The sequence below is a fragment of the Macaca mulatta genome, chromosome 16, assembly GCF_049350105.2.
Source record: "Macaca mulatta isolate MMU2019108-1 chromosome 16, T2T-MMU8v2.0, whole genome shotgun sequence".
Lineage (NCBI taxonomy): Eukaryota > Metazoa > Chordata > Mammalia > Primates > Cercopithecidae > Macaca > Macaca mulatta.
Window position 1 is genome coordinate 20421065 of NC_133421.1, and position 12261 is coordinate 20433325.

General features: G+C 52.4%; 1 long non-coding RNA gene across 1 annotated transcript; it reads left to right on the top strand.

Moving 5' to 3' along the window:
* Positions 1-540: 540 nt before the first annotated feature.
* LOC106993918 (uncharacterized) lies at positions 541-7465 on the top strand. The gene is made up of 4 exons (XR_003723650.2): positions 541-739; positions 4306-4399; positions 4558-4718; positions 7169-7465. It is a non-coding gene; the product is annotated as an uncharacterized LOC106993918 (long non-coding RNA).
* Positions 7466-12261: the final 4796 nt, after the last annotated feature.

Sequence of the window (12261 nt, forward strand, 5' to 3'; positions counted from 1 at the left end):
GCGCGCTGCGCGGTCTGTGCGAGGGGTACGCCGGGCTCCGCCTCGCCTTCCTGCCCCGTCTCCCAGTCCTCTGCCCTGGCCCTGCCAAAGGGAGCCCGGCCCGGGCCCTCGGCTACCGGCGGGGATGCGGAGTCCTGCTGATGCCGCAGCCCTGGCAGGGGACGGGGCGTGGAGGGAGTGGGCCGGTGCTGGCGCAGCCGCAGAACTGTGCCGGAGGGACTGTGACCCCGATGGCCCTCTCTGAGCCTTGGTTACTTCCTCCGTAAAATGGGGCTTGAGTAGCGCCTCCGCGACGGGGAAGAGGGCTCGCAGGGACAGCGCGCCAGAGAGCCCAGGGCAGCGCGAGGAAGGCGCCTGCGGCTCCCTCCCAGGCCCATCCCACTGCCGATCCCGCCCAGGGGTGGCCCCGAGCATTTCCTGAAGGACCTCAGGAAATACCAGGCCCCCGCCCCCGCCCCCGCCCCCGCCCCCGCCCCCGCCCCCGCCCCCGCCCCCGCCCGTCCGCCCGCTCGCGTCCAGCTCCCTGGCCGCCCCTCCCCCGCCTCCTTCCGGCCGGGCCCCTGCTCTCATCTTGGCCTGCTGAGGCTGCAGGGCTTGGCCCGGCCTTTGAGAATCTCCCGCCGCCTTCCCGAGCCTTCTAGATGTATCTGCGCCGCCTACTCTCTCCCTCCCCTTCCTTCCAGCCCTTCATTCCCTCACTGCGGGCAGGCCCGCAGGCCCCGCGCAAACGTGGGGAAAGGTAGGTTGAGGGGGCTGTGTCCGATAATGGGCAGCCACACCCAGTAGGCCAATCAGCTGCAGGAAAGAGGCCAAAGGAGTTGGAAGAGATTCTGGGAACCCAGAAAAGGAATCAGGGAAGGCTGCCTGGAGGAGGCGACATTTAAGTTTGGACTGGAAGAGCAAGGCGGGTCAGACAATAATTCATGTATTTACCAAGCATTTATTGGGCACTTATTGTGTTCAAGACCCTGGGGTTGGGGCAGGAGGCAAGATAACTGTGTCCTCATAGGTTTTGCAGTAGGGAAAACAGTGGAGGCAACCATCTCACAAACTGCTGGAGCTGAGACCACCAGAGGGGACAATAGAATGTTAGTTCCATCTGATCAATGAGACCAGAGAGGACTGGGATGAAATGACTTGCCCACAGTCACAAGTGGTAGAACTGGGATTCGAACCTGTGCTACATGGAACATGAGCCCCTAACCACAGGAATCTCTGTGGCTTTTCAAAACAAACACGCTGCTGCACACAGGAGCAGCTGCCAGCCTGCCCTGCAGCAGCCATAGCCATGCTGCAGGCCCCACCGGGGGGCAGGTGCTGGCAGAGGGGACAGACAGCCATTGGTGGGAGACCTTGCCCTGGGGAGAGGCAGCAGCGGAAATTGCTGTGGGATGGTGGAGGCTGTGGTGGCCATGATGTGGTTGCTTCAGGGGCCCTGTGGTTCCAACCGGGGCACTGTGCCTGCCTCCTGTGGCTTCTTCACCCACAGAGAACCCTCACTGGGGCCATGTCCTGCTTCCTGGAGCTGAGATTGAGTCTGGGAGCCCAGGTGGAACCCTTCTCACTCTCCGGGGAACTCCCACTCTTTATCTCCTGGGAGGCTGGGCTAGCATTTCTGCCTTATAGAAGAGGAAACCAGGGTCAGAAAGGCATGATGGCTGGTCCAGGGCCACACAGCAGAAGGGCTGTGTCTGCTCAATGACTGAAGATATGCGGCTCTTTTCTTGATACTCCATTCATTCATTCATTCATTCACTGTAACACGTGCACATATCCTTTGGGTACTGACTATTCCCTTGCACAGCAACCTGAAGCCTTCCAGCTAAGCTTGAGCACCCGAGGACCAGTGACTGTGCCTGGGGGCTTCATCCAGCAGCTGCAGCCTGCTGGCACCTGCCCCAGAAGGCCGCCGTAGTGCTAGGGTAGGCTGTAAAGTGCTATCCCACCAGTAGCCTTGATGCATGACTGACCTGGTGAGAGTTAGTGAAAAACAGTTCCGCATCATCACCCAAGGTTCTCCAGCTGTCCGTAGTGTTATGTGCTAATTCCCATACCCTTTATTGGCTTCTTCCCTTTCCTGTGTCATTTCCCTGACAACCTAAACGTGATTCTTGGGATCGCATTCAAACCAAAAACCTTGCACTGGAATTTTTGTTCCAGACTGGGCTTCTGAGGGTAGCAAACGAAGACATTCATTTATTCAGTCTTCAAACACGATTGACGTAACCTGAGCCCGCCCCCATGCTGGGCTCTGGGGATGTGGGCAAGATTCATCGGCGTTTCCTGGCCTCCAGAGCCCTTTGCTTGGTGGGAGAGGCAGGAACGGCTTCTGATGATTCTAATCCAGTGTGGTTAATGACATTATCACATCATCTCCAGGGAGAGTGACCCCTTCTGCCTGGGAGGTCAAGCGGCTTCTCCAAAGATGTTCCCCTCCCGCTTGGCTTTGAAGGATGAGGAGGCGTTCCCCAGCGGGACCAGGGGGCTAAGGAAATGGCATTATTGGCAAAGAGAACAGCACGTGCAGACCAGGAGCAGGAGCAAGGAGGGGCTGACAGATGGTGGCACTAGGGATGTTGGCAGGGTCAGACCGTGCCAGACTTGAAGGCCAGGGGAGACCCTGGGACTGTGGCATGGTAATGGGAAACCACCACTGAAAGTTTTGGAGCAAGGGCAGGATTTGGTTTTAGGAAACGCACTTTCTCTGAAAAGACCTGCAGGTTTAATGTCCTTCCTTCCTCATTGTAACTCCCAGCAAGTCAAGGGAGGCCACCCTGGTGCAGCTGAACTGCAGCATCGCTGTATGTGGAGCTCTTATTAACACTTCATTCACTGGGTCTTCACACCCTTGAGTGAGGCATCCTTTTTAGTAACCTCTTTTTATAAGTGGGGAAACTGATGCACGGTACAGGAACTGAATCAAGGTCCCATAGCTAGGAAGCAGGGACAGGCACGTTGGCTCACGCCTGTAAATCTCAGCACTTTGGGAGGCCGAGGTGAGCAGATCACCTGAAGTCAGGAGTTCAAGACTGGCCTGACTAAGATGGCAAACCTTATCTCTACTAAACATACAAAAATTAGCCAGGCGTGGTGGCACATGGCTGTAATCCAAGCTACTCGGGAGGCTGAGGCAGGAGAATTGCTTGAACCCAGGAGGCAGAGGTTGCAGTGAGCCGAGATCATGCCACTGCATCTAGCCTGGGCAACAGAGCAAGATTCTTAAAAAATCTTTAAAATGTCTTTAAAAAAAAAAAAAAAGCTGGGCGCGGTGGCTCATGCCTGTAATCCCAGCATTTTGGGAGGCCAAGGTGGGCGGATCACGAGGTCAGAAGATTGAGACCATCCTGGCTAACACGGTGAAACCCTGTCTCTACTAAAAATACAAAAAATTAGCTGGGCATGGTGGCGGGTGCCTGTAGTCACAGCTACTCGGGAGGCTGAGGCAGGAGAATGGTATGAACCCAGGAGGTGGAGCTTTCTGTGAACTGAGATCACGTCACTGCAATCTCGGGGGACAGAGTGAGACTCCGTCTCAAAAAAAAAAAAACAAAAAACCACAAACAAACAAAAAAACAAGAAGAAGAAGAAGCAGCTGTGTTTCTTTGGCTTTAAGCCCATCCTCTACGTTGCCCCACTGCCATGGTTTTCAGAGGCTGGAGGGCTCCAGGAACCACCTTCTCTCCCCAGCACAGCCCTGGGGATGGGTGGGTGGGCAGAGAAGGGACAAGCAGCCCAAGTCACAGCCAGGGACGGAGACAGCGTGGCTTCTTTCGGAGATATGAAGAAGCAGGAGTGTTATTCTTGGCCAGGATGGGAAACGGGTTGGAATCTTGGCGCCTATGCTCACTAGCCATGTGGTCTGTAGCAAGCCACATCCTCTCTCTGTGTCTTGCCTTACCCATCTGTAAAATGGTGGCTCCTCATAACCCCCACCTCATAGGGCTGTTGTGAAGATTGCACGTACTGAAGACTCAAATTCTCAGTACACTGCCAGGCACGTAGGAAGAATGTTGTTTTATAGCCCCCATTTGGGAGTGGGTGGACAGGAGCACAGACTCTGGGCTCCAATCCCCAAACTGCCATCTACTAGTCCATTTGTGAGCTGGCTGGTAAATTCACCTCCCTGTGCCTCAATTTCTTCATCAGTAAAATGGGATAACAATGGTGCCTTCCTGGTTGGGTTGTTGTGAAGGGTAAATGAGATGCCACGTGAAAGTGCAGAGGAGAAGGGCTACCATAAGGGGTTCCATGTGGGTGCTGCTGTTATTATTGGGTACCTACTGCATGCTATGTGCCTGCATACAGGAGTTGACCTTTGAGGCCTGCTTGTTCATGGCTGTTTCACAGATGTCGAAGTGGAGGCTCGGCAGGGTTGGAGGTTACCGGAGTCTCCCAGCTGGTAAGGGCGGTGTCGGGACTGGAACCCCAGCCAGGCTGACTCAGACATCCCTAGGGCCTGCGCCTAGCACGGCAGCTGTGACTCAAGTTTGCAGGAAGAGGAGGAGGAGGGTGGGGTAAATGGGTGCTTGAGGGAAGCCACGACCTCTATTCCCTCAGAAATGGAAGTGCTTGGTGAGGTTTGAGGTGTCTGAGCCGAAGAGCAGCCAGTGACAGGCCTGGGGATCGTCTGACACAGCCCACTTGACAAGGCCTTGGAAACTTTTGGTCTCTGCAGCAGCAACCGGATTTCAGCCTGGGCTTCGGACACCTCAGCCTGGGTACAGATGTGACTTGGGTACAGTCCTTCCCTGGCAGTGGAGGGGATGCCCAGGCTGGTACAGGAGTCTCGGGTCCTCTCTGACTCTACCCCAATCTGCTGTGTGATTTTGGGCCCAGGCAGGGACCCCTCTGGGCTCTGTTACTGGAGAAAAGACAAGTGGCTGGGACAGGTGGGTCCCCAGCCCTCCTTGCCTGGAGGTCTGCGAGTTGGAGGGCTCTGGGGTAAAGCCAGAGCCAAGCCAGGGGAGAGCCTAGGCCACCTGGGCTCATGTCTGGTGAACAGGGTACCCTCTAGCCAAAGCAGGGGCAAGACAAGGCACATGTCCCTCATATGGGAGCTGGGGCTGACCCCCTCTCCCAGCCCTGCACACCTCAAGCACATGGCCTTGGCCCATCTGCCCTGTGGGTGGACACTTTCCAGCCCTGGGTCCTGGACTCCACCAATCAGCAGGAACCTAGACTCCTGAGGGGTGCAGCCTGGATGGGAGGTCAGGGAACTGGGTTCCTGAGCACATCTCTGGGCCATTCTTCTCTCCATTGGTTTCCCAAATGTGGACTGAGCACACACTGTGAGTCAGGCCTGAGCTAGGTTCTAGGGATGCTACTGTCAACAAGACAGATGAAGGTTCCTGCCCTCATGGAGGGGAGGGAGACAATAAACAAATAAATAAATTCATGATGTAATGTCAGCCAGGGAGCGATGCTGCTAAGCAGGGCGGGGGTGGGGAGTGACGCAGGCTGCTGTTGGGGAGGCACCGTTGTAGTGGTCAGGAAGACTGCTCTGAGAGGCAGACTGAGGGAAAGAGGAAGGACATCTAGATGTCTGAGGGAAGGGCCATTTAGGCAGAGGGAACAGCACAGGGCTCAGTGTGTGTGTGGAGGGGTGAGGTTGGAGGGGGCTCCGTGTGCAAGGGTGCCAGTGGGGAAGGGGGACAGGCTGTGAGTGGACAGGGCTATAGACTTCATTCTAACTGCGACACAAAGGACTTGCAGGGTTTGGGAGGGGGACATGATCTCATTTGGTCTTCCCAATAACCCTCTGCCAGAAAGAGACAGAGCTCCAAATTGCAGTGAGGAAGCTGAGGCTCAGAGGACATCCCAGCACATGTCTAGGGTGTCATATCATCATTGGAGGAGCTGGGACTCAAACCCAACTCTGGAAGCTGTTTTGTCCTCAGCTCCGTGATAACATTGTGTGAGGTGCCGGGTGCAGCTCCCAACTCCTCCCTGCCCAACCACCACGCTCTGTTAGCCTGTGGTCTACAGAGTGACTTCCACCAGGGATGCCTTGCCTTCTTCTTCTTCTTTTTTTTTTTTTTTTGAGACAGGGTGTTTCTCCATTGCCCAGGCTGAAGTGCAGCGGTGCGATGGTAACTCACTGCAACCTCAACCTCCTGGGCTTAACTGATCCTCCCACCTCAGCCTCTCAAGCAGCTGAGGTTACAGATGCACACGAACACGTCTGGCTAATTAAAGAACAATTTTTTTCTTTTTTTTGTAGAGATGGGATCTCATTGGGTTGCCCAGGCTGGTCTGAAACTCCTGCCCTCAAGTGATCCCCCCATCTCAGACTCCCCAAGTGCTAAGATTGACCCACTACTCCCATCTGGGATGCCTTATCTTTTATCCCTTTATTCTACAAATATGTGCTTAGGCTTTGCTGTCTGTGGCCAGAACCTTGCAGGGGTGAGAGACACAGGGAAATGAGAGCTGGTCCCAGCCCTCCCTTAGAAAGCTGCTGGACCACAGGGTGGCAAAACAAGTTGTCTGTCACATCCGGGAGCAGATGCTATGAGGATAAGCAGCCAGAGAAGACCCCTAACTTGATCTGTGGCCATCAGAGAAGGCACCCAAGGCAGGATGCCTCCCTGAATCCTAAAGCCAATTAGCAGTCAGCCAGGAGAGCTGCTAGAGGGTGTCTATGGGGGAGTGGAGAGGATGTTCCAGGCAGAGGGAACAGCAGACTGGAAGGCTCAGAGGTGAGTGTGAGCAGGCAGTCTCAGGGACCCCAGGCAGTTGGTGAGGATGCAGTGCTCAGGGGAGGTGTGCCGACAGGTGAGCTGTCAGGGTCAGGTCCCTGGGGGCTGGCTTGTCCTTTCCGCCATTGTCTGAGTGAGTGGGTGACTGGTATCTAGTGGTCCAGATGAAGATAATGGAGATACAATTGTGTTCTTCTTTCTGCTCAGTGCCTCTCAGTTAAGCACATTTGCAAAAATTAATAATAACATATGCTTTTACATCCTCCACTTAAATTTCCTTTGGAGTAAAGAAAGTAATGGAGGGAAAGGAAGAACAGCAGGAAGGAGTGAGAGAGGGAGAGAGGGAGGGGAGAAAGAAACAAAAGAAGGAAAATAATTCGGGGGAAAAAATTGTCCTTTTCTGGGCTAAGATAGCCCCAGTCTTTGCATTTTCTCACCCACTGAGTCACCAGCCTCCTGCCCTCTTTCAGGACTGTACATCTTGGCCTCTTACCTACTGTGTCTGCGTCAACCTCCCTCACAGCCTGATGGCCCCTGCGGCAGCCCCACCCCAGTTGTAGGGGCTAAGAAAACTACAGTTGTATGAAAGAGCAGAAGTGAGTGAGAGGCAGAAGTGGCGGGGAGAACCAGTCTGGAGAGGTGTTCCGAGATCTCTAGACCAGCCAGTGGATCCTGATGCCTCACATGGTCAGCCTTGTCTAGAGCCCCTTCCAGCATGGAGGCCAGCCCTCCTGGCATTCTTCTAATGACACTGAGCTATGAGTTATGTGTGCCAAGTCTGTGCTGGGTTTTGTACCAAGTGCTTTCCATTCATCAGTTCAGGGTAGTGAAGCAGGTAGCTCCAGGCTCAGAGAGGAACAGGGACTTGTCCCAGTTTACACAGCTGGAAAGTGGCTGAGTCTGGATTCAAACCCAGACTTCCTTGTCTCTAGGACCTGTATTTTCAACTACTGCCTATGCCTCTATAAGGAGCCAGCTTATGGCTACGTTCACACAAAGAGAAAAACATCCAAATGGGAAGGCTGGAGAATTCAAACAATCTTCCCACACGTCAGACAGTCCTGTTTCCCTCTCCCTTCATAGAAAGTCCTGGATTATATTGAAACAGGGTCTTTCTCTGTTACTCAGGCTGGAGTGCAGTGGTGTGATCACAGCTTACTGCAGCCTTGATGTCCCTGTCTCCCTGATCTCAGGCGATCCTCCCACCCCAGCCTCCTGAGTAACTGACTATCCCTAGTAGCTGAGACTACAGGTGTGCACCATGCCATCACCCCTCACTAATTATTTTATTTTTTGTAAAGACAGGTTTTTTTTCGCTGTGTTACTCTGGCTGGTCTTGAACTCCCAGGCTTGAGTGATCCACTGACTCCCGAAGTGTTGGGATTACAGGCATGAGCCACTGCACCTGGCCTGACATCTCAGTCTTGATTTGTAGTTTTTGCCCAAAACGATCGAGTGTAATGCAGGCCAGAAGTGGTCAGGGGGCAGGGACAGTCCCCAGCATGGTGGCAAGTCTTCTTTCTGCAACATTTTTGGAATACAAGCATGCTATTACACACAAAACATGATTGGGAGGGCACTGGATGAATACAACTAAGATTTAAGCATTATTTCAACAAATATATACACAGAGCTAAATCAGTATCAGGAAGTAGTGGAGAAGCACTCAGAATAAGTACAGATCTCCACAGCTGTAAGAGTCTTGTTACTTTTTTTTTTTTTTTTGAGACGGATTCTTGCCCTGTTGCCTAGGCTGGAGCGCAGTGGTGCGATCTTGGCTCGCTGTAACCTCCGCCTCCTGGGTTCAAGTGGTTCTTCTGCCTCAGCCCCCCAAGTAGCTTGCATTAAGGAGCATGTACACAAAGCAAGGGAAGGGTCCCTGAAGAGATCCCGGCCCATAGGGTCAGTGCCTCATTCCCACATAATATAAAAAGCAGCCTGGGACAGGTGCCCACCACCACATCTGGCTAATTTTTGTATTTTTTAGTAAAGATGGGGTTTCACCAAATTGGCCAGGCTGGTCTCAAACTCCTGACCTGGTGATCCACCCTCGTCGGCCTCCCAAAGTGCTGGGATGACAGGCGTGAGCCACCGCACCCGGCCACATTCTTTTTTTTCTGTTTTTTTTTTTTGAGACGGAGTCTCGTTCTGTTGCCCAGGCTGGAGTGCAGTGGCACGATCTCATCTCACTGCAATCTCGGGCTCCCGGGTACAAGCAATTCTCCTGCCTCAGCCTCCCGAGTAGCTGGGATTACAGGCGCCTACCACCATGCCCAGCTAATTTTTGTATTTTTTTTTGGTAGAGATGGGGTTTCACCATGTTGGTCAGGCTGGACTCAAACTCCTGACTTCATGATCCGCCCACCTTGGCCTCCCAAAATGCTGGGATTACAGGCATGAGCCACTGTGCTTGGTCAGCTGTTTATCGATTTTGAGTATGTTATTGATTTTGTGAATGGAGAAAGGATCATCGGGTAGGGTTCTTTGATCTAGAGCAAAAGAAATGGATTCTGATTCACCAAAGGGGAAAAAAGAGCGGGGTAGATTTAGTGGAAAGAAGTGGAGTAGCTCAGAGAATCAAAGGCAAGCCAGCACGGTGGCTCACACCTATAATCCCAAATACTTGGGAGGCTGAGATGGGAGGATCACTTGAGCCCAGGAGTTTGAGGCTGCAGTGAGCCATGATCATGCCACGGTGCTCCAGCCTGGGTAACAGAACAAGACTGTCTCAAAACAAATAAACAAAACAAAACAAAGGCCAGGCTTGGACAGGCCACCACCCAAGGTAGCTCCAGGATCTCAGAAATGAGAATTAACAGGCAAGTTTTTTGTTTGTTTTTTGAGGTGGAGTCTCACTCTGTCACCCAGGCTGGAGTATAGTGGTGCGATCTCGGCTCACTGCAACATCTGCCTCCCACATTCAATGGATTCTCCTTCCTTAGCCTCCTGAGAAGCTGGGACTACAGGCGTGCACCACCATGCCCTGCTAATTTTTGTATTTTTAGTAGAGACAGGGTTTCACCATGTTTGCCAAGCTGGTCTTGAACTCCTGACCTCAGGTGATCCGCCTGCCTCAGCCTCCCAAAGTGCTGGGATTACAGGCATGAGTTACCGTGCCTGACCAACAGGCAAGTTTTTGAAGGCAACACTGCTGTGGGTGGTCCACAGGGTGGATAGATGCTGGGCAGTTAATTCAATGGAGGACCTCTCCAGGTGGCTAGGGTGTTGGCTGACAACATGCAAATCCCCAGAGCTCTCACCTGCGGCTGGCATGTGAAACTCCACTGAACATGAAGCAATTTTGTTCTTTAAATCCTACCTTTGGATCTGAGAACCAAATATAGGCTGAGATACCTGGGCTACCAGTAACCTTTAGTCTAGACTATGGAATTTCCCTTTTAGAAACTTACCCTGCAGATAAATTTGTGCAGGAATGCAAAAATATATATGAGAAACAGAATGCAGGGTATAATGTACTTCATCTGCTGGGGACTGGTTAAATATAGGAAGGCTTTAAGAATGAGGTTGGAGGCCGGGCATGGTGGCTCATGCCTGTAATCCCGGCGCTTTGGGAGGCCAAGGCGGGTGGATCACGACATCAGGAGATTGAGACCATCCTGGCTAACACAGTGAAACCCCGTCTCTACTAAAAAAAAAAAAAAAAAAAAAAATACAAAAAATACAAAAAATTAGCCGGGCGAGGTGGTGGATGCCTGTAGTCCCAGCTACTTGAGAGGCTGAGGCAGGAGAATGGCATGAACCTGGGAGGCGGAGGTTGCAGTGAGCTGAGATCACACCACTGCACTCCAGCCTGGGCAACACAGTGAGACTCTGTCTCAAAAAAAAAAAAAGAATGAAGATTGGGCGCAGGGGCTCATGCCTGTAATCCCAGCACTTTGGGAGACTGAGGTGGGTAGATCACCTGAGGTCAGGAGTTCGAGACCAGCATGGCCAATGTGGCGAAACCCCATCTCTACTAAAAATAAAAAAAGTAGGGGCCAGGAGTGATGGCTCACGCCTGTAATCCCAGCACTTTGGGAGGCCGAGGTGGGTAGATCACTTGAGGTCGGGAGTTTGAGACCAGCCTGGCCAACATGGTGAAACCCCATCTCCACTAAAAATACAAAAAAGCTGGGCATGGTGGCACATGCCTGTAATCTCAATTACTCGGGAGGCTGAGGCAGGAGAATCGCTGAACCTGGGAGGGAGAGGTTGCAGTGAGCTGAGGTTGCAGTGAGGTTGCAGGTCACACCACTGCACTCCACCCTAGGCAACAGAGTGATACTCCATCTCAAAAAAAAAAAAAAAAAAGCTGGGCGTGGTGGCTCACGCCTGTAATCCCAGCACTTTGTGAGGCCAAGGCGGGTGGATCCCGAGGTCAGGAGATCGAGACCATCCTGGCTAACATGGCAAAACCCTGTCTCTACTAAAAATACAAAAAAACTAGCTGGGCATGGTGGTGGGCGCCTGTAGTCCCAGCTAGTCGGGAGGCTGAGGCAGGAGAATGGCGTTAACCCAGGAGGTGGAGCTTGCAGTGAGCTGAGATTGCACCACTGCACTCCAGACTGGGTGACAGAGTGAGACTCCGTCTCAGAAACAACAACAAAAAAATTTAGGCCAGCTGCAGTGGATCACCAGAGGTCGGGAGTTCAAGACCAGCCTGGTCAACATAATGAAACCCCATCTCTCCTAAAAATACAAAAATTAGCTGGGTGTGGAGGTGCATGTCTGTAGTCCCAGCTACTCAGGAGACTGAGGCAGGACAACCACTTGAACCCAGGATGCGGAGGTTGCAGTGAGCTGAGATTGTGCCACTGCACTCCAGCCTGGGCAACACAGCAAGATTCTCCGACTCAAAAAAAAAAAAAAAAAAAAGAGGCCGGATTACAGGTGGCTCATACCTGTAATCCCAGCACTTTGGGAGGCTAAGGCGGGTGGATCACCTGAGATCAGAAGTTCAAGACCAGCCTGGCCAATATGGTGAAACCCAGTCTCTACTAAAAATACAAAAAAATTAGCTGGGCATGGTGGTGCATGCCTGTAATCCCAGCTACTCGGGAGACTGAGACAGGAGAATTGCTTGAACCCAGGAGGTGTAAATTGCAGTGAGCTGACATCGTGCCACTGCACTCCAGTCTGGGCAACAGAGTGAGACTCCGTCTCAAAACAAAAACAAACAAACAAACAGAATAAGGCAGTTCTCTTCTGGTGGATGTGCAGCAATCTCCAAGCGTTACACTGTTAATGATAAAAGCAGGAGGCTGTGTGTGGAGGGAGTTACTGTTTGCATGTGTGGGGGTGAAGGAGATACATACAATAAAATTGTGTCAAAATCTCTGTTACACTGTAACAGTGATTGCCTTTAGGGAGGGGGCCTGCAAATCAGGGGAAACAGCAGGAGATAGACTTGTTTTTCATCATATGTCCTTATGCACTGATTGAACTTTTTTCTATGCATGTTTTTTTTCTTTTTCTTCGAGATGGAGTATTGCTTTGTCACCCATGCTGGAGTGCAGTGATGCGTTGTCAGCTCACTGCAACCTCCGCCTCCCGGGTTCAAGCC